The following is a 25,687-nucleotide window of genomic DNA, read 5'->3' as shown; positions in this document are numbered from 1 at the left end:
AACAAATGTATCTCCTGTCACTCTGTAGTCTCCAACCCTAATCTTTAACACATTCCTAAACTTAATCTTAACATCATAGCAAAGAGATTTTTGCACATGCTGGAGCTACGCACAATCTGATTATCCTACCATATATCAAGTCTAATAACCTTGAGGACTTTGTGTGATTCAGAAAACAAATCGAGCTCTTCAGCCAGTTCCCCATATTGCTATTTTCATAGGTGTTAGAATTAATTTTTCTTTTGTGGTATTTGTGTATGTGGGCATAAATCTCGATAGGTCTGGCTAAAAAAATCTATCACATTTATAACAGACATAAGTGTATATAAAGCTGGAATGGTTCAACTTTTAGCAAAATGATAGCATGTGTTTTCTAGTGGCATATTTAAAGTAATTAATAGTGTAGAGCATTAATTTGCTAGCTTGAAGTGCTTGTATCTGAGGTAATGAGGATATTTGAACTTCAAATGTTCTAATAAGACATTTGTGGAGTCACTCAGTGTAAAAGTTAGGTTTTTTAAGATGCTTCCAAGATGAAGTTCTTATAATGATGCATATGGCTTTATGCTTCTATTAATATCCAAGTAATGTGAACACAGTACTAACTAACAGAATAAGGTTTCTTAAGTATATATTATCAGATAAGCGCACATGTAAGACATTAAAGGAGGCAAATATACATTCAAGACAGCTGGTTTGAAAGGTCTTTTCTGAAAATGAAATCCCTTTTAATCTTATTCATCAAAATCTAAAGAACTGGTGAGCGTATGAAACTGCTTTGTTTGAATATTTGTTTGATTCAATTCACAGAGCATGAAGTTATATATAGGTAGTTTTTACTGTGAAAAAATTCAACATTACAACAAATTTAATTTTTTCATGTGCCTTTTCCAGGTTTCAGCCTGATCATGAAATATTTAACTACCTTGGTTTTTTGCATTGCAGTCAATAGATAGCAGATATTTAGTCAACAGGCATTTATGCTTTCCTTTGCTTTATTTTTAACCCAATGATACAAAAGATATCTCAAACGTCCACATGCTCCCTGTAACTCAGTTCAAAGCTTAAAATTCACTACATAGACCAAGGATCCACTAGTAGTTCAGTTCTGCAAAACAGTATACTCAAAACAACTGCTGTCTGACTCACACATTATCATGTGCTCTTACCATTTGGCTAGTCAAGAATATTGCTGCTACACCTGGTCTGCAAACAGCTACTCCTATTTAAGTAGGAACAAGAATAATTCAGGCAGGAATAAGGATATTCATCATTAATTATTTTTTTTCTGTCTAAAATTCCATTTTTCCCACGCAGAAAATACACAGAACAGCAATTTATAGGCTCGGGAGAGGCATGAAGGAGGTGAGTTGACAAGGAAGACAAAAAGGGCTGCTCCAGCTTTCAGGAAAGAAAACAAATCCTCCATCAGCAGCTCATAGCATAGCGGAAGGAATTCATGTTCATTGGAGTCAGCCTTGTGTATTTTTTCTGTATGGTTTGATTTGCTTATTCCCTTGCCTTTGGTGTAGTGTACTTGGCGGGGAAGGGGATGATAGACATGGGGACGGGAATATAAGCTTGCTGATTTTCTTTTTTCCTTACAGGCTTCAACTTTATCAGCTAGCATACACTTCATTACAACCTTCCTCATTGATACAACATACTTTCTCCACCCTTTTTATTCATTTGAAGATGCTAATATTTTTATAAAAAATATTGTTTGTTGGTCAAGGCACACTCGAATACTCTAAAATAGTAGACACTACAGAAAGTGTAAATTACTTAAATTTACACATGGGCATATTGTTTTATGAATTTTGCGGGGGGGGGGCAGTGTAAGAACTTACAATTATTCTTTATCACTACTGTCAGTCTGTTGGAGAATTAATGAATCCACACAACAGAACTAGCAGAACAAAACATGTAATGTAGGACACTGGTAAACTGCAATTAGTTCAAATCAGTCAGCAAGCCTGTATAAATTAAACTACTAGCTCTCCTCTAAAGCTGATGAAGACAGTTCATATAATACTCCAAAATCGTAGTAGTAATTTGGTGGGGAAAGTCTCAGACTGTGGTAGCCAGTTCCTCAGTGAACTTGTGCCCACAGTGTGACCTCAGCATTCCTCATCCTTGACTTGAAGGAGTTATCCATTGTGTCCTGCCTCACATTCATACAAGCTCATCCTATTCCTCACTGCAGATGCTGCTCAATGCACAGTAATGGGTTCCAGCATGGCAGCACAAATATGCAATTACTATTAACTGCTACTCATAGACACAGTTATCACAAATTCACGCAATAGTACTGAACTTGCGTTCACATTCATAGAAGTACCTTCACAGAGAGTAATTACATTGAATGCATTTCTGAAACCAATTACATGGGAAAAATAAAGAAAGATGGTATTATAATATTACAATATCACCAGCTGAAGATCTAGCATATACCAGACTATGTTCACTGAACAGTCATGTCAACCAAAGCTCTGGCCCAATAGTTTCTAATATAATTTTGACTTTTTTAAAACAGAAGATCTTGGTCAGAGTTGTTTGAAATGACACACAAAAAAATCCCTTTCGTGTCAAAATTCCTTTAACTAAGTTAAATTGAAAAAACATCAAAAGTTTGAAGTCTCAAGAAAACAAGTACTTTTGGTTGATACCAATGGTTCTATGGATACCCAAAAAAGGACATCAGCAAAGCTGTCACCCTACTCATTAATTCAGAAATTAAACAAACAAACAAAACAAACCACAAAAAAGAAACACTCTTAAAGCCACAGACAACATGAAAAAAAAATTCCTCTTTATCTTTGTTTCCCCTTTCATTCCGACTTTCTTTACTCCTTGTCTGAATACATTAGCCTTTTGCCAAGGACAGACACCATCCAGAAAAAAACCCCACAGGTTTTGTGTCTTCTACAAGTTATATCCATCCAACTGCTCAGCATGGCTGCTGTGGATAAGGACAGTCCTTTCTTTTTCTTATCAAGACATAAGAAAGTCACCTCTGCAACAATATTTCCTTCCCGCTGGCCTGAAATACTGAAAATGAAAAAGCATGTTTCCTGTATTTTATAGTAAATTATGCAAATACTGTTCCAAACTCTCTTGTTTTATATAACAAAAAAGTTGTTCACAAGCAAATGCTAAATTGTCATGGTCACCATTTTTCCATTCATTGCTGCTTAGCATTTTTTCACTCAAACTCAAGAATGAAAAAGCACCTTTTACAAAATTAACAGAAATATGGATATGGGTGTAAAAGAATCAATTTTTATCTATAATCTAAAAAGTCAAGGACTTTTAAAAGATACATTTAAAATCATTACAACAGACATCTTTAAAATGAGAAATCATTTTAACTTAAGAAAGCAAAATGTCTAATCTGACAATGTAAAATACAACTTCCTGCATTTTTAAAACAAGGTCTGACAACATATGTGTTTGGGATGGCCAAATCTTCACTATTTTGCCAGCTCTTTTAGAGGTGAGCTACTCAAAAATACCTTTGAATTTCAGATCAAATTCCACTTCAATTTAATTTAAAATATGTCTTAACAACACAGTGCAAGCCTAGGTAAGTAGCCAAGCTAGCCCTAAATACAGGGCTATGGTAAATGTACACCACAGCTGTGATAGCACAGCATTTCTCAGCAGAATTAATCATGTTAAGCAAAGCACTGCTCCTGTACTCCTCATCTGTCTAAGATACCTCTGAGCCACACTACACTGTGGTGCAGTCCTCTAGGTACTTAAGTGACTTTCAGAAAGATTTAGACACTGATGATTAGGGGCCTAGACGACTTTTGAAAATATAACTCAATTTGTAAACGCACTGAAGTATGTCAAGTGTTTTAAAAACAAGAGCAGACTCCCAGCAAGTCATTAGATGCACATCAGGAAAAAGTTTTTCCCTATCCTGCAAACGCCTTTCAGACTTCTTTTGCCATCCTTGGAGAACCTGTTTATTATTTTTACACAGTATATTACTTCTCTTTAACCAATGGTAGTATTTTGAAACCTCACAAGCCTAATTAAAAAGTGATTCACAGTTCTTTTGCATCTCACCTTTGGTAAACCTTGCCTTCATTACTCCCTCAAACTTGGAATAATCAGCAGATTTGCTGCCTCATGTTTGGATTTCACTACCTGAGCCATTTACATAGGTTAGAAATAGGGCTAACAGTAACTCCTATGAGAACACATTTAATTGTCTCTGCACTTAAACATACCAAATGAGTCCATTCTCAAGTACTCCAGTTCCTACTATTTTAAAATCCAATTCTTTATGTGTCTTTATTCTCTGCACTCTGGGTTTAAAAAGAATATTCTGTGTGGAAACCCGCCACGTGGAACACAGTTTATATAAACCCTAATGGTGTATGAGTCACACTGGCTATTCTAATCGAAGGTCAAACTCTGCTTCCTGTACTTGCACTTAGTTCTGTAAAAGACAACAAGGAGCAGTGTGAAGCAAATCTGTTTTTCTCTCCAGTCTTGAAAAACAATGCAACAGATTCTGTTACACAAAGACCATCAAAAGAGGACTGCAGCAAGTGCATGTATAACTATTTTGTGAAGAAAGCCATCTACAAATGAGATGTATGACACAGAGCAAGTCAACAGCATATTGGAATTAAAAGGAACATTCAAGGATGATATAATTAGTGCTATAAAAAATCAACATGCAGGAGAGAAGGAAGCAAGTGCTGAGACTATTCAATGAGCAACACATTTCAGAATGAGGCAGCAATATCTGTTCAAACAAGAAGTTTTCATTGCATTATAAAATTTTTCATTTTTTTGGAACAAAATTCTCTGCCTTCTTAAAGAGATATTTCAGAATGAGTTGTAGGAAGGACAGTAAGAAAGTGACATCTGTGTAGATATATGCTTTAAATATCACAAGGGACAGACTTAATAGTATAATGCAATCACATAGGGCAATAGCAAGAGATCAAATAAACCACTTCTCTGCTGCTTTGTATGTCCATACTTACCGTGGGATGTTTCTCAAATTCTCCTTTATTCAAGATCTCAGTTTGGTAATTCTGGGACTTGCCCCTCCATTGCTTCTAAAAAAAGTGCAGACAGCTATGAGTTCAGTCCTTAATACAGCAGGCTTTGGAGAGTATCCAGCACAGAGGATTGCAAGTTGCTTCTTGCCTGAACAAGCTACTGTGAGATGTCAAGACTGAAGCAAAGCTTCCTTAGGGGTAGCATGTATCACCTTAGGGGTGCACAGCATCATCCTCATATTGGAGGTTTAACTAAGATCGAATGAGTAGGAAAGAGAAAAAGATGATGATGGCACTCTAGTGCAACCACAGATACAGTGACTCCAACCAGAGCTAACTGCTCTTGTTCTATCCATGAAGGGCTAGATTGTTTTAAGCTCCCATCACATTCAAGGTAATGAGGGCCAGGTAGCCTTTGCTGATTCTCTGTTCTCCAATGTCTGGTGGCATTAGTAATAGACTGCTACAACAGAACTCGGATGTGATGACTCAGCAGGGTTTCTCTGAAGCTATTCTCAAAGAAAAAAAAGAATGTTTTCTATTATAACAACTGGCTTAGCGTGTCCTGCAAAGTTGCCTTCAGCAAGTCCTGAGGACCACTGAGAAGTTTGTAACAAAATACAATAATATTTTAAGTGATTTTGAATGTTGATACTTAATATATAGAATCATAGAATGGTTTGGATTGTAAGGGACCTTAAAGATCATCTAGTTCCAACCCCCCCGCCACGATTTAAACATGATAACCACAGAATGTGTGATTTCAAATGCTGACCATTATTAGTGTACATTAAATGAGATGTTTAAAATGAAAGCAATAACAGTATTTAGAGACAGTTTTCTGAACCAATGAAGTTCCAGTTCCAGCAAACACAGAACTGCAATATTTGCAGGCACATGGGTAGACTGTGAAATTTAGCTAAAGGAACAGCGAAATGCCATATGATACTACTTTTCTATGCCATCAATACGTTTCTCAGTTTTCCTAAACTTGTTTTGGTTTGTTTTAATATTCTTACAACTCTTCAACTAGCTGTTAACTACCAATGCTTCCTATTGTTTCTTCAAGTCAGCAGCTCACGAGAGAACAGTTCACTCATGAGAGAACAGTTTTATTTACCTTCTTTTCTTCTTTTTAATCTGTGTTGATTGCAGAGTAAATGCCTAACATTTCAATCTTGTTTCTTTCTTCACAATTACTAACAATCTCCCAGCTTTAAAAACTTAACCGCATAATTACTTCAGTATTCTAATACTGTGACAATTTAGCTACCATTTTAAATCATGTTCTTATACCTCCTCTTCTGCCCTAAAAACCTCACATGGTACGGTTATTCCTGTAATGTAAAAATTGCTTTATAGGGGAAGATACTATGAAGTCATTCCCACAGTACAATATACAAAAACATCCTCAGGGCACAAGTGACTGACAAAGAGGATCAGGTGGCATGAAAGGACAACATGTCTTTTGTAGTGGCAACATTTTCTGTGTGGGCATCGAGGCTTAGATCTCCTGAGGAACAGGAGTGCCATGCTGTAGTGATTCTCAGACACAGCAGATGTACACAGATGTACAGATTTCTCATAACAAAATACATGTCAAAGTATTCAAATAAGGCAGCTTCAGTTCACTGCAGAGTTTACCGAGAAAAGGACCTAAAGTCAGCTGTGCTACCATCAGTACAACTCCCGCTAGGATCTGCAGAGAAAAAAGGATGCCAGCATCTGAGTTCTACCATAGAACAGCCATGCTCTGTGTGTATTCATGGTTACTGACCTTCCTGTTGATGTACACAGGGGAAAAAAACTAGAAAGATGAATTGAATCTTTTTCTGAAAGGTAATCATATTCATAATCAGATATTTACATGAAAATTATTGGAAATATCATTTGGACTTGAGAGGAAATAGAAATGGGTAAGGCTTAGGCTCAAATTTTATAAACAGGAGAAGTAAAACTGATGTAATTGAAATGAAATTTGAGACACATAACGTAAGAACCTGAGATTACTCTTTTATATTTAACAAACTAAATGAATGCTTTTGTTGTTGCTGACAAGGCGCACACGCACACAAACTTCCAGGCAGAGTTGGGGCCGTGACATCAATGGGTAAAAGCCTAGGAACAACTATAGCCAAACATCCTCGCCTCATTTTCCTGCGTTCCTGTAGAAGGGCTGGCCATAGTCTTAATCCTTGGGCTCTGCAAGGACATAGTCGCATTCAAAGGATCTGGACAAGATATTGACTCAACCTTAGTTCTTATCAAACAATACAGATGAATAATTGGGAATAAAATCTGTATTATGTCCAGAGCGTAAAAACAAAAACTACCTTCTCTCTAAATACATCTTACATGTGGGAAAATGGGAATCAAGTCTTACTTTCAAAAGGAAAACAAGTAAGCATAACTGTACAAATGCTTTTGCAAGGCATTGTAAAATAAACACACATCCATGTAACATCTTTTTTTAGCATCTCAGGTAATTTTGCTAGTGTTGAACTCCTCAGCCCTATTTCTAATTTTAAGGAGTTCTCAAAGTTCAAGACAGCTCAGAAAAGTTCTAATTTCAAAAGTAAAATGTGTCTAAAAAGCAAAAAGACCAGATAAGCTATAATTACTGTATATGCTGACTGTAGCAGTACTGAAGTCTGCATTTTATTGCCTTGACTCTGATCAAGTGCATGCAATCAATGCGAATTATTACAAAAGAGTTAGGAGATAATTTTGAAAATATGTCAAAAATGCAAAAATTTGAAAGTTAGATGAACTTGAGATGGCTGTATTGATTTTGAAAGGTTTGTAAATTACACAGAAATATCACCCTGTTTCAAAGTAGATCTCAAATCTTTTTAAGCAAGCTCTAATATTATACACAGCTCCGCATGCTGCATTTCCAGCTTTGAGCAGACTTATTCTTAACTCCTAACCTGCCTGTATGCTTGTTTTTGAAAGTAGGAATGAGGTCCTGTGCTACTAATGCCAGACAACTTACTTTATGGCCATGCTCTTTTGGAAGTCTTCTAGACTGGTTTATTAAGAAATACAAGTACAGCCTCAAGTAGCTAGTTATCACCCAATATTGTGATTTTATTTCTAATGCATACTGATGTTGGGAAGAAGGTATTCTCCTAAACCTAGATTATGACTACCACAGCAACAGCCGCGTGGCTGTTAGTCTGCGAACTAACCAGTGTATTATTGTATTCTGTTTTTCAAAGGTTCATGCCAAAGTTTTATTTTAGTTTCTGTCTACATGAACAAACTGTCTGTATCAGGCTCAAATCTTATGCAAATCTAATGAAAAACATCCTTTGCATATAGGTTCACACACAACTAAGTTTTAGTAAGTCTCGCAACAAATCAAATCTACATTTTGAATTTTCAGTGAGATCCAAAGAAAACCAAATATCGTGTCTAGTTTTCAAAGGAAGCATTTAATAAACTCTAGCTCCTATGCTTACGCCTATGCTAAAGATGTATGATAGTCACAGGAATTTTGAATCAATAGAGTCAGCAATAGAATAAAATAGAGAATTTCCAAGTGAAACTCAAGTACATCCATGCATAGATGTAATCTTACCAATATCCTTGTTTCTTTTGGCTGTTGTAAAAACGTTTTGACCTAGGCTGAAGAATGTAATTCTGATGTTCCCACCCTAAGCCCTCAAACTTTCACAGGAATCGGGGAGGTTCACTTGAAAGTGCCCTAAATCTTCCAAAACGTACCTAAACAGTGAAGAACTGTAGCAAATCAAAAGTCATAGACACATTAAACAAACATATATACAAAAATGCAATTATCCTCACAAGAAAAATGGCAATCTAGATTTAATGGTAAGATAAAATTTACCTGACCTTGTTCTCAGTTATCCATGTCAGATCATTCAGAAATCAATCATACTTTGTTTTTAAATACATTGACAATAGACAATTTTAGGAAACAGTTCCTCAATCTTCTCTCAGACAAACATGTCAGTAGTGATAACGTCAAACAAAACAGTGTGACTCTAGTGTATTCATATAAAAAAATGCTGGTTTAGGTGCTAATAAAGTGTATGGGAAAACTCAAAAGGCTTGCAGTAGGACAAGCAGTATGTTTTTACAGATGAAATCACCGTACTCCAAACTCTCTGGGGGTAGGGCATTTTCTTTCATTTGACAATAGATATTATATATATTTATGGTGATCTAAACAAAGTAACACATTATAATTAAAACAGTGAAATAGAATGAATGACAGTAAAGCTGATTAGTATTTGCTAGGAGTCAAATATTTTAGTTACCATATGACTGTGGTTGGCAATTTGGATAGCACTGAGCCTCCTGGCTTCTGCAAGCAAATTTTCTCAGTGCAAGAGAGTTCTAGCTTTCTTCCACTTCACACCTTTATGTTATACTAGAAGAGGAATGACATCGTAAAGAATAGCTGTCATTTTCCATTTCACCTTCAACAATTGTCTGTGTCTTCCAAGAATTTTCCTAACCTGTAGGAGTTATCAGATCATCAATTTCAGCCTTTTTTCAGTATTTTAAAATTGCATTATGAGAACCAAGAGTCGAGGTCCGGAAGATCAGTAGTATAATACTTAACTGTTTGATGATTACATTGTCTCAGAGAATAAATTGATCTGTTAGAAACGATTAAAATACACTGAAGCTATATAGGTAGAATGAACATAATGTTCCAAAAAGGTAAATATATTGCTAACATATTATTTGAAATTTGAATGTTCAACTATTAAATTCTTTCCTTTTTTAGTAAACAATCAGATTAGAGTGCAATTATTATTAAAGGTAATTCAATCATGATTATTAAAAAATATTACAGGTAATTAGAAAAGACATTAAATGTAAAGATGAACTCATCTTCAAAAGAATAATATTTTTCCTATGTGTTTAAGCTATGCCTTTATTTCTATTAACGAGGTGCATAATAATGACTCTGGCCATTTGAAAAGCGAAAAGTCAGTAATTGAACAATTATTAGTGTCACACTGCCTAAGGGCACTATTTGTCAAGAGATTTATATGATGGGCAATTATATCCACTCAGCCTTGAAGGATAGATAATATTATCTTCTGATGGAAACAAATTACGTTTTATGTTTAATTTTTTAAAAAATTTAAGAAGTTTAGCTTCTCCATTTTATTATTTAGACCTTTCATACTAGAGTCTTTGAGAATACTTTTTTTTCCCACTACAAAGCATTATCAATTTCCCTGGGGTACAGTATGGAAAAATTGACAGTGTCAATTCATTATGTTAATTACCTCACCAAGGAAAAAAAAATAGGGGATTTCTTGAATTCATGTCTTGGCTTATTATGTTTTGTTTACCTTTTGTAATGTATACAATTGCATACATATTCCCTATTGAAAGACAGAAGAAGCTTAATGAACACACAGAAGTTCTTCAAACATTTGCATATATTTAATTATAAAGTCATTTATTCTTTACTACTTAAATGAGTCTTTAACAGAATGTCATGCTTAAAAAAAAACCAAACAGACATCCAAGTCCTTGACCATTCTTTCCCAACTGCTTTTCAAGTCTTCAAGAAGTGTAGAGATAACCCCCACCCCATCCTCCACATGTCACTCATATCTCCCATAAATTAGAAAAAAGAAAGCAAAAAAAAAAAAGAAAGCCTTGAAATTACCTCAGATAAGAGAGAATGTGGGTGAGCTCTCAACAGCATTACACATTTTATGACGTCCAAATCTTAAAGCAGGTTAAAAAGAGCTTTAAAAATATAAATGTAATGATTTCTAAATGCAGAGCATTTTTCTTCTGTTTATCTGTTGATTTTTCAACTGAGACTAACTAAACTTGAGGAACCTGATTAGACTGAGTAGGCCATGATTTGAAGAAGAAACACTTAAGTAAAGGAGCTTCAAATCCTGGCAGGACACTGATCCAGAGCCTGAAGGATACTACAAAGTAACAAAGGCATATATTTTTTTCCTCTGCCTACCTAAAGTGAAGAGTGATTAGTTCTGGAACCATTCATTAAGCCTTCACATTCTATGCTTTAACTACTGCCTGTCGCTGGAGAGGTGAACTGCAAACTGGCAATCTTGCAATAGATTTTTAGATCAGAAAGGTCCGTATGTCTCCTTAAAACATTTCCAACACAGATAATCAACTTAGAACTTACATGGAAGGCCAAAACCCACAAATACAGTCTGTCACAATGAGAGCAGAGAGATCTACAGCATTACAAACATCATGTGTTTTACTGTAGAGAAAATAAAAATTATAATAACGTAATCAGCCTAGCCATCCTTTTGTGGCAGATAGGGTAATATACTAGCAGTGCACTGGCAAGTACCAACGTTGTTTATCGCAATCATGAGCTAGATATAATTAGGAAATTAAATTAATTGTTACATAAAGACTACTATGACTGTGCACATTCACAAGAAAATAGGAAAATCACTAGCCACATATTAAGAAGCAGGACTGAAGTCTCACTTCATGCACAAAAAGAAATCTTTTCCAGGAAGGATCTGGGATCTGCTACTCATTATCTTTGGCCACCAAAAAGAATTAAGAACCAAGGCTGTAAGTTCTGGTTTTGGAAGATTTACTCCACATGCTTCACTGACACATTGCTATTATCAAAGTCTGAATTGCTCTTCACTGTTATTATTTGTGTTAAATAACACACAGTGGTAAACACTTCATTCTTTTCACAAATTCTATCAGCTCAACCATTATTGTTTTCTTCTTGTCAGTTTCAGCAAATAACCTACTAAAAAGCTATCTGCAACTTAATTAAAATACACATTATTAATGTCATGTTTATATGGAAAATCTTTGGCAAAATAAGTAGCCTCTAGCTTTTGAAGCAATCGCAATTAAGTCTGTCAATATGTACTAGTTGCTGAAGTACATGAAGAAAACAAGACTAAGTGAAGCAATTTGAGCTGCTTCAACCACCTCCACATAAATGGCACTTCACAGAACATCTGATCTAGAAAACTACCCGTGGATCAATTATAAGAAACTGTCAGTTGTGCAACATAATGTATAACTGAAGGCTCTAGGTAATTTAAAGCTAATTTTCTTTAATCAGAATGTCTCGGTTTGGATAACATGGGAACTTTACCACTAATTTCAATAAAACCATACAGAAGGTATAGAGGATCTAATCCTAATTTAACTACACCATAAGCAGTGGCTGTTCTAAAAATATCAAGACAGATGAAAGCGTCCCAAATTACAAGGCTAATCTTTTGAAAGGTCTTTTGGTGTTGCAAGTTCCATCACTACCACCCCTCAATTTCATGACTGTTCTCTCTAGTTTGAACAGTTGAAAGCTCAGCCTTTCTCCCTGGCTTCCAAACATCACTGCAGTTCTTACATGACCTTCTGCCTCTGAATCACCATAAGGAGCTGTGAAAACTTCTATGAATAAACTTTCAATTTCAGTAAGAAAACATCTTCAGGAGTACTCTACATATTATACAGGATTATCTTTTTTCTTTTTTTTGTCAAAAGAGTGAATTTTCCACTTGCCATTTAATCACTTTTAATGTTTGCTATGAAAAAAAAAGATCTTTTTTTCTTTCAAATATTTTAAAATAACATATAGGTTTAAAGAAACAGGTACGAAATTGCCACAAACCCCACATTAATCTGCAACTCTTTTAACTTCTTCTAGTTAGCAATAACAAATGTGAAACTTGATTGTAAATTCTTTCTTCTTGTTGTTTCCTCACCAGTACACTTGACAGCACACTGTGCCTAACATACATTTGTACTTCCCTTCACGTGGAACAGCAACCTTGGGAAGGTGAGATGGAGCAAAGGCTCAGGAGGGTTCCTTTCAATTTGGAAAGTGGCAGGTGGGGAATTCAGAAGCTGAGAGGCTATGCCACAGCACTGGGGAAGATCCAAACAAGCGTGTGTGCTCAGACAGCTGGTGTGGAACAAATTCGAGAAGCAGATTCAAGTGGAGGACTTCTAAATAGGTTTGATTTAGACAAGTGTTGGAGCCCTGAAAATCAGGGATCTCTTTCTTTTAGCTTGAAAATACCTCTGAAATATTATCCTATTGTAAATGTCTTTAATAAAAATATACGTTGTAGACACACACACAAATATCATCAGGTTGATAGCATCAACCTATCAGTATTAACATTATCAACATGAACAGGCCAATCAGTGACACTCTCTTGAAAACTGTGCATCTCACACCAGTTCTGCCATTTGCAAGTTTGGCTTTTTCTCCTTTCCTCTAGCAAGACTAGATGAGAAGATATATCAAGGTTTGATTCACTCAGTGTTACAATGAATGAGGTTAGGAATGAAAAAAACCTCAGAATATACCTCCCAACGGCCTACAAAGTGAGGTCACGTAAGAGGGGCAGGTGCTTATAGGCATACATGATGGGCAATGACCAGAGACGGGAAGAGAAGAAGAGATGAGGTGGTAGTTAATAGACTATTCTTTTAAAGGTTCCAGTAGACAGCACTACCTGTAGCACAGATGAGGTTTACCAGTGACATCTGAAGCCGAGGTTACTGTGAAAGGGGGAGGTTTCAGAATTTCTCTGTAAGCTCATGAAGTGTAACTACAATGGCAAGGTAACACAAGCACAGTCAGATGTGTAGCAGCCCTGCTGAATTGCATGTATCTCACAGGTTTATGAAAATGAACAGTTTTTTCTTCATCCTCCGTCTTTGTGAATGCCAACATGTAGTTTTATGGTTTTGAGCTTCATAAAACAGTAAATGTTATTTAAAGTGAAATTATTATGTAATTTAGACTGAATAAAGTGTTAAGCCACTGGCAGAAAGGCATTTAAATAGAACATTTTAGAAGCAGATCCAGTGTTTCAATTTTTATAAAAGATGTTTGAAACCTGGCATTTACTATTAAGCTTTTCTTATTTTGAATTCCCATACTTATCCGGGAGAAAACAAACACCAAAGCATCCACTGTTTTCTGGGATGGAAATCCCATCATGTAATTGGCTCCTCTGTTAATACATATATATCATAATAACTGTACTGGGAAGAAATATGGATTTCCTACTAAAATTTTACATAATTCAATACTTATATCTCACTGTTACTCCAAATATCTATCAACACAAAATGGAAAAGAGACCTATCACTCGTAGTGACCAATTACACCTGTACTCACCACCATCCCTTTATTGGGACATTAAAAAAACCCATTTATGTTTAAGGCAATTCTCAATTCTTGAGCAAAATAATAATTGTAGAATTTTTTTGTACCCTCAAATAAAAAACTTATTGCTATGCAACATGTTTGAAGTTAATGCAAGATCAGAAGCGGACAACTGCATTCAACCTCACTAAATACCCACATTAGCAGGATGTTTCCAATAAAGATAATAAAAACTGTGAGCGTTTCAACATTGTTAAAAATAAGATGCAGAATTTTATATCCAGTGCAATGACTTGTGATTCCACTAGCACTCTTGTTTCAAATATTTTCAGACTCGAATCCTGCCTACACTATAATTTCCATCGATGCATTCTGTGACGCACACCTGTGGCAACTGCAGGTCCCAGTTTTCCTGATACAGATATAGCCAGATGCAAAAAGATAATGACACTCCAGGTGCCTTCTACAAAAACAGACTTACAGAAGTTTTGAGAAACTGCAAATGCAATGAAATGTGAGAAAACTGAGGAAAGTCATAATCTCTTCACAGTAGCAAACAATATGAGTTTGGGTTTCCTGACTTACGAATGTTCAGGAACAAGCTAAATATCCACAGAACCCTGCCTTATGAAAAAAACCCAAGGAAGCTAAAAATATATGGTTTTACTCAATGTTTTCTTTAAGAACAAACTCTTGCAGCACATTAGATGAAATTCTAGACCCAGTGAATACAATGATATAACTTCTATTGATTTCAACAGAGCCACAATTTCATCTCAGGGCCACTCACCTCACCATGGTCCCTGTCATGCATTCTATGAGCTACTAATAGTGCATATGACTGTTCAGAGGCATGAAGTATGCAAGATGAACTTTTCAAAGAGCAAAAATATGAAATAAGACATTATTTACGTCATAAAATGTAACTTAATTCAATTACGTTTTAAATACACTAATTTAATAAATGTTCAAGCACCATTTGATGATATGATATAATGCCCTATATTTGCAAATATGGGATAGGTTTGTGGGATTAGAAAAAGCAAATACCCCAGATAACTCTAAAAGGTTAGAATCAGTGCTATTTTAGATCACAGTTGTAATACTGTTCAATGCTCTTTGATAACACGAACAAGACCACAGACCGTTTTATAATGAAAAACGAGGTGATCTCTGCAAAAGGAGGAATGATTACAGAAACAACTTCTAAAATTTGCTGGTTTATGTCCTTTAATTATTCTTCATCTTTATACTCAGATATGGGAACAAAAATCACTTGGTAATGTGGAAACAAATGTACTTACAAGGTGGGGGGCGGGGGAACCCCATGAAAGATAAAGACAGTTTAAGGTAAATAAGAACAGAACATTAATCCTACATTAACTGCAGATGATTAAGCTTATCAATGTAAGTCCTAAAGTGTTACCAGAGAACAACTCTAAGCAGCAAGTAGGCAAAGAACTAATGTCATGTTTTCCAACTTCTACTGGCCAAGCATAGGCCAATACTATTAAAATAACAGTAAATTAATTATGAAAATTTCTGTAAATTTGAGCACTGTAAAACGTAAGAGTTCAATTCAAAAAATACATCTTGCTAGAGCCTATTTTTCATTAACAAAATGTTGGATCAACACTTCAGTGCAAATAACTAATGGATATTTATATATGACAAAGCACAAACAAAGGTTTTCCTCTCCATCCTCTGTTAGGAATTCCATTTAACTATAAGAGTCAACAAAAACAACCCCCAAATTACTGAAATTGCCTAGGTAAATAAAGTCATCATGAATCAGAAAAAAAATGAAATATTCAAGGACACGCTAAAATTATTATCCAAGACCAATTCCGACAAGCTGCCTCTGATTACTGTAGTACCCCCTTAGGAAAAGTCTAGGTAAAATCAGAACTGCTGAGAATGAAAAGCTGGTATCAACCAAAGTGCTGCATTCCCCAAACACAAGTTCAGTAGGAACTTAGAAAGAATCCTTAAAAACTGACTTTAGATCTCTTTTTTCTCCTTTTTTTTTTTTTTTTTGTCAGATCACCTGGTTACAGATGTCCAATAGTAAAATACAAGTTATAACTTTAAAGTTTCATTTTCACTGGTAAGAAGTAGAAAAGCTTTCAAGAGAAATCAAGTATTTCACTGTTTTATTAAATGCCCTCTTCACAGACACTTTCACAGGAAAGCAAATTCCAAACTGTTTTCCTGCCTTGAAAAACCTATATTAAGTATCTTTCACTTTTCCAGAGGAGCAATGCAGATAATAGATATGTTTAAAAATATCTGAAAGGCAGACATTCATATTTGCTGAAGCATGTACTATTATCTATGGGAGCAAAATATACTTTTTTCACATTCTGAAAATGTTTATATCTCCTCCCAGTAAGGAATTAGTGCAACAAATGCTTCTTACAGAATAAAATATAATCTTAATATTTCCTAGAAGGAAGACAGGAAAATTAGAGGTATTACAGTATTTCAGACCAAGGAATGATTATACTGAAGCGATATTGGAGACGCAAAGACTCTCTCATCTCTCTGAGCTATAGGTCTACTTCTATTTTTGTGCTAAAGTTCTAAGCTATCAATAGTCATAAAGCCCATCCTAACACAAAGCTATGAAATTACACCAAGAAACTTTTCAGAAGTGATGGCCTCACAATACAATGAAAAAATGAAGTAGAAACATTTTATGCTGCTAAGTACATAAAGCCCAAATGTAGGCAGATCACAGAATCATAGAATGGTTAGAGTTGGAAGGAACCTTTAAGATCCTCTAGTTCCAACCGCCCTGCCCTGGGCAGGGACACCTCCCACTAGACCAGGCTGCTCAAAGCCCCATCCAGCCTGGCCTTGAACACCTCCAGGGATGGGGTATCCACAACCTTCCTGGGCAACCTGGGCCAGGGGCTCACCACCCTCACAGTAAAGAATTTCTTCCTGATATCTAATCTAAATCTATCCTCTTTCAGTTTAAAACTGTTATACCTCGTCCTATCACTACACTCCCTGATAAAGAGTCCTTCCCTATCTTTCTTGTAGGCCAGCTTTAAAATAAATTAGTCTATTCACATACACACATACATAAAATAATATCTAACTCAGTGTCACTGTAACAATGAAAGCAGAAAACGTCAAGTATTTAAAAAACCCTCACTGCAGTAATAAGCGTGCTGAAGAGAAAGGAAAAGCAGGACTAAAATTATAAAAAAAAAAAGAAAAAAAAAAAGAAAAAATACCCCCAGACTTACACACACAGAGAACAGTCATGCTTTATATGCCTGTAGGATTTCTCAGGGTAGCTCAGTGTGCCAGGTGCTGTACAAAGCCCAACGAGACAATATTCCTGTTCACTTAAGTATCCTCATCATTCAGAATGTACAAGCTGTGTTTTATTTGGTATGACAACGTTTCTCAGGTGAGAAGCCACAGAATGGCTGGTAAGCAGTTTCAATGAGAATTGCAGCAAGTCTTTTGAATTAATATTTGGATTATGCCTCAACCTAAATCCACCAGTAATTTTTTACACCTTACGGTTCAAAAAGAATTCAATGATAAGCTTTTGAGTATCCTTGAATAAACTCCATTTCTTCTTCTTCTCAAATTCATCAGTCTGCTTTGGGTTGTTCACAAGATACTTTCTATCTTGTGTGATAATTTTATCTGGCCTATGCAAATTTAATGTATTCTCATGCTTCTGGAAGCATTTCACATCCTTTTTGTCCAGTAAACAACACAACAGGGCTAGGGCAGAATAGGATCAAACATATTGTGTGTTGACAAGCACAGAATTGTAATCTTTTGAAAAACTGGTATTTATTGAATAAAAAAATCTGAAATTTAATCCTTCCTTACAAGCGGAAAAGATTGAGCAAGGTTCGTTCTGCATTATCTCAGATGTATTTACAGGCCTCTAAAAGCATCTGAACCTGAAAAAGTCAAGGCTCAAAAAAGGATACTCACATTATGGTGACTGACAAAGGAAAATGGGGCTATGAAGAGAGCCTTCAGGCTAGAGGAGATTGGCTGCAAGAGAAGAAAACTAAACTCAGATTAAGTTGATAACACTGGACATCATAAACTAGCGAGCTATTTTTCAAACTTTTTCATTAATAGGAGGATATTCAAAAGAGGACAAAGTTGTCAGTGGAATTCCAAACATTCTAGATCATGTACAATATAAATGACACCTTTTAAAATTTAGGATAGGCAGGGCTAAATCTGTATTTTTTTCTATTTAACTCTCTGATGTGACTGACCTTTAGATTAAATTTGCTGGAATAGATTTCTCATTAATATTAAATGACACAAAAAAATTTACCTCTGAACTCCAGGCTTAGATTTCCTTGGGCTCTTGATTATTTCTGTGCTCCAATTATTTACTTAGCCGACTAATATAAAGATACCCAAACCAATATCATGACCAGCCTACCAATTTCAAAACTGACTGAATTTGAATTACTTTAAACATAACAGTACTCTGATACAGAGGCAAAAAACCTCATTTATTTCTCATCATTAGTTCAAATAATTTCCTGCCTGTTTTATCTGCAAATTATTGAGTGTGTTTTCTAATCCTGAAGAAGGTTCCTTTTCTTGTTACCAGAGGTAAACAAGTAGATGTGTGAGCAGCAGAACTAATGAAGCCTGGTTTCCAAATCTCCATCTGAAGTTCTGACTTTTAATAAAAGGAAAACTAATTAGCTTTGGGGATGATAAGTTAGGATATTAATAGGGTCTTTCTCCTCCACCCAGAAACCTGTATACAGAACTTAACTCTTTGATACTTTCAAGCCTCCATCATATATTAAAAATCGGCCTGTGACGATTTTTAATCGGTGATGATACGGTGTGACTGAAAAGCCCTATTTTGGGGGAAGCAGTGATAAAAATAAAAAAACGTTATTTTCTTTCATAGCAGAGAAAAAAAAAGTATCTCATCAACTGCATAAATAATACTGAAGACAAAACATTTTATAAATGTTCTGCAGCAAAACATTCACAGCCCTTGTCACATATTTCTCTTAACAAATACGAATACATGTGATCAGTGTCATGGAGGACAGCATGACACTGCTTCAGAAGGAAGTCCTAATACTGCAAGCAGTATTCCCTTAGACCTTCCATCCCACAGAAGGCAGCAGAACGTATGGAAGGAAAGGATGCCACCAAAATGCTCATAAGTACATGTAGAGAAATCACTACAGCCGAAGTAACTGCTTACAGGCATGCTGGGGAAGCATTCACATGGCCTGTCATTAACAGGAGGACAATGCTGGCAGAAGGGCCAGCTGTGTACATTTGAAAGCTGTGTCACTGCCCGAATCTAAGCACCCTGAGAAACTTCCAGCCTTTGTGGCATTTTAATGCATATTTAGATGATCCATGCAAATTGAAATCCTAAACTTTACAGAAGTCAGGAGTCTGAATTCTGCAAACAACATCACATATACAAAGTATATGCAAAAATGCACACAAATAAAATATTTTATACTGAATTTCCATAAGAATATCCATTGGTCCGTTCTGTTTTACAGAAGTTAAAAGATACACTTCCCAAAAATGTGATATATTTATCCTGGTCATTTTATTGAAAAGAAACATGAATTCAAGAACAGCTCAGCTCAGTTTCTCATCTTGACAGAAACTTTGGGTCAGGAAAATCTTTTGAGTAAGGAAAAAAAGAATATAGCTCATCCAGCATCTAATCAGCAGCCCCAAACTGACACCCTAGTTCCTAAAAAAAAATAAAACAAGTACAGAATGCTGTATGAGTATTTCAACAATACCCTTGTCTCCATACCAATGTATTAGCTTAAAAGTGGTATTTTAGAAATTATTTATACTGTCTTTCAGAAGAATAGGCTACACCTTATTACTTCCATAGCAAAAGCACTCTGCTTGTAATTTCTGTACCTCACAATAATCCTAGGACACAGAATTGTTCAAAAAATCCCTGGAAGCTAAATAGCTATGTTCGAATTATCACTGTGTTTAGGTTTTGCTTAAGCAAATGAATTTCACAAAAACATTAAACCAATTGATTCTCCCCCTTCATAAATCGGTCAAAGAATGCATTTTTATGGTGGACCTTAGGCACTGAGTCACGATTAGAGAATTGAGCAAGCATCAAAACGTTCACAGCACCACAAGCTATTTTCTTCTCTGCTTCTGATTCCTAGACAGTTATTACTTTTGACAAAGAATTACAGAGAAATATTCCTCTAGGTTTTTGAAAGTAAGGAGACATTCATTATTAATAGAATTTTTTACCTTGGTAAGAATGTTGTGTCAGAACGTACCATTCAGGGAGCTTGGGAGATGAGAGACAGGCAGACTGCTGGACGTTATGTATGATGTATCAGAGGTTTTAAAGATCAGCCAGTTTTATTTTTTTAATTCATTACTTATTTAAACTTTTTTAACTTTGGTAGTGACTGCTGATGAACTTCACATATTTTCATGGTACAAATAATCTGCAGAAATTGTTGGCTAAAAAACGTGTTGTAGGCATGTAAGCTTTTACCTTCACAGTGGAATACATATGTATATGCACACTATTATACTTTTTTCTATTTTGTGGCATGCAAATAATTCAATTGAAATTTTGTAGATTATGTGCCAAAATATTTAATCATATTTTAATCTTATGTTAACTTCTAATCTGTCTGAAAACAATAAGAATTTAAGGATATACATATATTTTTCAAGTATTTGGTAATATACTTTTTTTCCCTTACTATTTTTACCAAACGTCAGTGATAAAAGAACCCCAATGAGAGACTTCTCACTTCAGCTGACTGCTAGATGGACTAGTCCAAATACCTATTTCCCAAACTGGCATTAAATTTAGTTGATTCACTTAGACTATGCAACAATGATTTTGATAGAAGAGGCATGAGCCAGAACTAAGTAATCTGAGAAAATATCAGGTTCTTTTACAAGAATAAATTGTAGCCTGATACATAATACCTCAAGATTTGATGGTAAATTTTATTCACAAGAAGTGCAGCTATTGGATCACTTATGTGACTGATACTGAAAAATGGAACAACTGCACTTGGGATGAATGTATTAGAGTCTTATTGTAAATAGGGTAATGGACCTGTTCTTTGAAAGTTAGTTAATAACACTGTCAAAAAAATCACACTTGAAATTCACAGTATTGTTTTCCAGCTGTATAGGAAAACTGTTTTACTTTATTTAAGTGGGAGTTTTCAGGTATTAAAAAAACCATTAAAATAAAAAGCCTTACATTCCTTACAGCCCTTACAAGGGCTTGGCTTCTTGTTTTTTTAATCTGGAGAATCATGAGAATAATCATAACATAACAGGCACCTTCACATTACATTTCTATTAGAAATAAGACTTTGATTTGATTCATGTGATTTCAAATCAGTGTACTCTCCCATGTAAAACAATGTTGGGATGGGTTTTCCTCTGCTATATCTATTTCTGCAGTATGGGCTTTTACTACGCTCAGTTACGCAAATCAGGAGCTCTGTACCCTATATCAAAACATTTTATAGAAAGAAATGAGAAATAATTTCTCAGGATTTTGAAAGCTACTTGTAGATGTGAAAGGCAGTCATATGTCTCATCATAATGAATATGATTATGATTCTGCCTCTCTTTTTCCATCACTTCATGACAGACAGAAACTGAATATCACAAATAAGGAGAAGACCTCAATACATTGAGTCTGTCATTTACAGGTATATAGATTTATGCAGTAATACTGTAAAACCAAAACCCCTATTTTACCCTTGAAATGTGCTTTGATTCATCATACTGCATTTCAGAAAGAAGTGAAACAACCGTTTAATCCAGTAGTTCTTCGCATAACATTAAAGTACAGGAACATTTAATATGTACAGCAATGCTAATGACTGAGCATCACTTTACTACATAAAGAAAGAAGGAGCACAAAATAATGTAAAGAATACTAAAAATAATTAACCTTAAATTTCCTTAATCTGTTTTTGCAAGGAGAGGGAAGTAAGGGTGGAAGGTCATTATAGATATATGGTCAAAAAATACAGTCAAAACTAGATTTTTAGATTGAGGCGATACTTTTTTATTAGACCAGCAGGCTTGGAAAAAGAAGACAAAATTTCTGGCATACAAGTCCCTTTTTCAGATCTAAAACAAAAGGAGAAAATTGTAAAGCAAACTATAATTAAGACATTAAGAACAATTGCTTGGGATTTCATTAGATATGTATTAGCCTATCCAGGAGAAAAGGAGGGTGTACCTGGGGAGTCAAAGAGACTCAGTAAGGAGGAGAGGTGAGAGGTGGCTGCCTTGCAGAGGAAAGAGCTACCTGTAATTTATAACTTGTGTAACACTGTGACACTAATTGGGGGGCTCAGTGGAACAGGACTTGCAGGTTATAATAGACCAGAAAAACAGTATCTCCAGTGAGTCCATAGTTTTTGGTATTTACTAAGTTATGAATTCGAGTTTCCAGACTTATCTTTCAAAAGTATTTTGTAGGTCATTCTTTAATTAAGGCAGAACAGTTGCTTCCAAGTTGAATTTTGCTTTGAAGTTTCCTGCTTCTGTATCAGACCTAAAGAACTACTTATGTGCCTGAGAGCTTATCTGGGTTTTTTTTCCAACTATACTTAGTCTAATTAAAGATGTTACCCCTACCTGTAAATCTTCTCTTAATTAACAGCTTCATGGATTTGCTGATGGCAAGTGCAAGAGTGGATCACTCCACTGCTATCAAACCAATAGGGAATTAAACTAAGCATGCTAAAATGTCATTTCCTCATTATAAAAATGCAGTAACACCTTTTCCTCTCTAACAAGACTATGGCTGCAAAATATATCCCTCCAAGAATGGAATGTTCTTGTTGAGGTCTAAGAGAACAGCTATCTCATGCTGCAGTGGCTGCTGAACAACAAAATCGTGGTTAAAAATCTCTTCCTAACTTTCTCTGATATGCAGGTGTCACAAAGGAAAAGATCAGATAGAAGAACTGACGTCTGTAAAGAGTTAAAGCTGAACTAATTGAATAATAATATGTTGTTAGTGAAATGGAATAGGCCATAAAATAGTAATGTTGTTGGAAGAAACAAAAAGAGAGTAAACATTGAGTTGACTGGCATACCGTTGAAGAGGGTAGGTCTCCATGGCATATTTGCTACAGAAGTTATATAGGAATGCCAATCAAAGAAAACGTTTTCAGCCTCCTGGGATTTAAAAATTTCCATTGAAGTAACTATCTGCTCTCCCATTTAAAGTCAAAGCCAGAAGACTCCAAGGGCAAACTAAGCAGATGGGACATTGTGAGTGATGCAAGAAATAACTGAATTGTTTGTTGAAGCATTATATGTACAAAGAATTATACAGAATGTAAAGTGATGGAGAGGCCATCGAGCTCACCTGAGAAATTCTGCCATGAAAGAGAACCTTCTCCATCAACCCCCCAGGGGAAAAGAAACAGTGAATAGATCTGATATATTAGAGAACAGCAATTTCATAATATCTTTTTAAAGTTCCTATGGAAGCTCTCAAACTTTTGGTGCTAACATACCACTGTTGTTTTTACTTCAAAGCTCGGGGAGAAACATATGGATGCTCCAAATCATTTATGAAATTGCAAAATAACAGTGATATGAAACTTCATGTATATTTTGAAGTAGTTGTACAGGGAACACAATGTATCAAGGCTTTAGCTACTACTTTTTGTGGGGAAAAAAACCCACCTGTTAAACAGTCAAACAATAGAAAGAGAAATAAGTATATGTTCAAGGTCACAGAGTGCAGTCATGCAGATAAAACACACTAAACTAAAACCCTTCTGCAAAATGAGCAAAATAGGTGTGCACAAAGAAAGACATTACAAAGACAAATAAATCAGCTCACATTTCAACGGTGACTGTTTCTTACAGTGCGGTCTATTAAACCCATTTGAATCCCTGCGCGCTATAACACGCACACAGACCTCTTTCTCCCCATTTCTAGAGCATGACTGCCATATACTCCGGAGTTCAAGAAGTCAAGTATTCATTGAATTTGGAAAAGTTATTACAAACTCAATCTCAGGACTTGTGGGCTTTGAGGACTTCTTGGCACCATGAAGAACAGCTTCCCTTGGCCACAGAGAGCGCGCTGTGGGATGGCTTCGGAACTTACATATCAGTATTGCTTCACCTCCTTCCACCCAATATGCTGGCTTTTTATTTATCTAAAACACAATGATTAGACAATTTGCACACTAGTTCTCCATATTTTCAGATATTTTTAATCTCTTGCTGCCATAATTTATGGTTCCGATCTCAAAAAACATTGCCCTTTCTGCCACTTCTTCTGCGAGTCTTTCTTCAATGAAACTTTGAAGAAACGTTTCATTAACATGCAACTTGTGTATTATAGGATCCAATAGCTCATTCCCAAACAAAAACTCCAGATCCCAATACGCTATAACTTCTCCAACATTCAGATTCAGACATTACAGTCTGGATGCATAATTTCTTTCATTACTTATGGGGGTCCTGTAGGTTAATTTTCACCTAGCAATAAACCCATTGCAGTAAGCTTCTCAAATTGTTCAAGAGCTGTGTTGCAGACACCAGTGATTCCACAATAAGAGCTGATAGTGTTGAACTAGAAGAGTATGTTACATTATTCTGTAAAAAGAGCAGGAAAAATAATAGAAGATTATGGTAGTTCTTACTTGTCATATATTTATCATATAGAGTAAATTAAAAATCTTTACGAGGTTAAACAAACAGAAAAAAGTATAGCTACCTTTTCCATTCTGGCTTTCTATTAAAAATAACAACAAAAGAAAAACGATGAAACTAAAGACACAAGATGTAGAATACTAAGAAGGTGACTGGATGAAGGCAGTGCAAGTGATAAAAATGTGACTTGATTTGGTCTAATCTCTGGAGCTTCTCCGCCATTTTTCTTTCCTCCTTTGAAACTAATTGTCTAATATTTTATATTACAGGTCAAGTACAGTTTCAAAAGGAGACAAATACAATTCAGCGAAAGGATTCCTTAGATAAAATTCCCCAAACTGAAACAGAAATACAGTGTTATGGAAACCTCCTTAAGACAGTATACAGCAGAAACATGATTTCCGAGTCTGTTTGCTGCAGATACTGACAGAAGCAAGAAAAAGGATTCTGACTCTATGGATGAGCGCTGACAAAAACATGGGATAAGTTCCAGCTGCTGCTTGGCCACACACTGAGATAAGAGGAGCCAGATGCAAAGTTCCCAACCCACATACACTAAAAGAAGCCAAAGCCATATTAACTAGTGGACTGTGCCCACTGGAGGAGAAGCTGGAGGCCAGCTGGGCTACTAAAGACTTGAGAATAGGCAAGTGGACCCCACCCTCTGTTTTCTTTGTACAGTGATTTGTGTCCTTTATATCTGGTACCCATACTTATTTGTGGTCCCTTTCCCTCCCCAAGGCCTAGATTTGAAATTATTTTCCCATCTTCCTTGCTTGCATACTGTGTTAGGGATAATAGAGGATGGTCT

At 35.6% G+C, this 25,687-nt stretch overlaps 1 protein-coding gene across 6 annotated transcripts in view; it reads right to left on the bottom strand.

Annotated features, from left to right (window-relative positions):
* TENM1 (teneurin transmembrane protein 1) overlaps positions 1-25,687 on the bottom strand; it is a 942,055-nt gene that overhangs the window by 811,032 nt on the left and 105,336 nt on the right. The window contains exon 2 of one of the 6 annotated variants that reach the window (XM_054214860.1): positions 18,142-18,204. The exons of the other annotated variants lie outside the window; for them this stretch is intronic. The gene's annotated coding sequence lies outside the window, so the exon portion shown is untranslated. The remainder of the gene's footprint in view (positions 1-18,141; positions 18,205-25,687) is intronic. 6 annotated transcript variants of the gene reach the window in all.

The sequence above is a fragment of the Rissa tridactyla genome, chromosome 9, assembly GCF_028500815.1.
Source record: "Rissa tridactyla isolate bRisTri1 chromosome 9, bRisTri1.patW.cur.20221130, whole genome shotgun sequence".
Classification (NCBI taxonomy): domain Eukaryota; kingdom Metazoa; phylum Chordata; class Aves; order Charadriiformes; family Laridae; genus Rissa; species Rissa tridactyla.
Note: the sequence above shows the minus strand (reverse complement) of the source record. Positions and strands in the feature narration are given on the sequence as shown.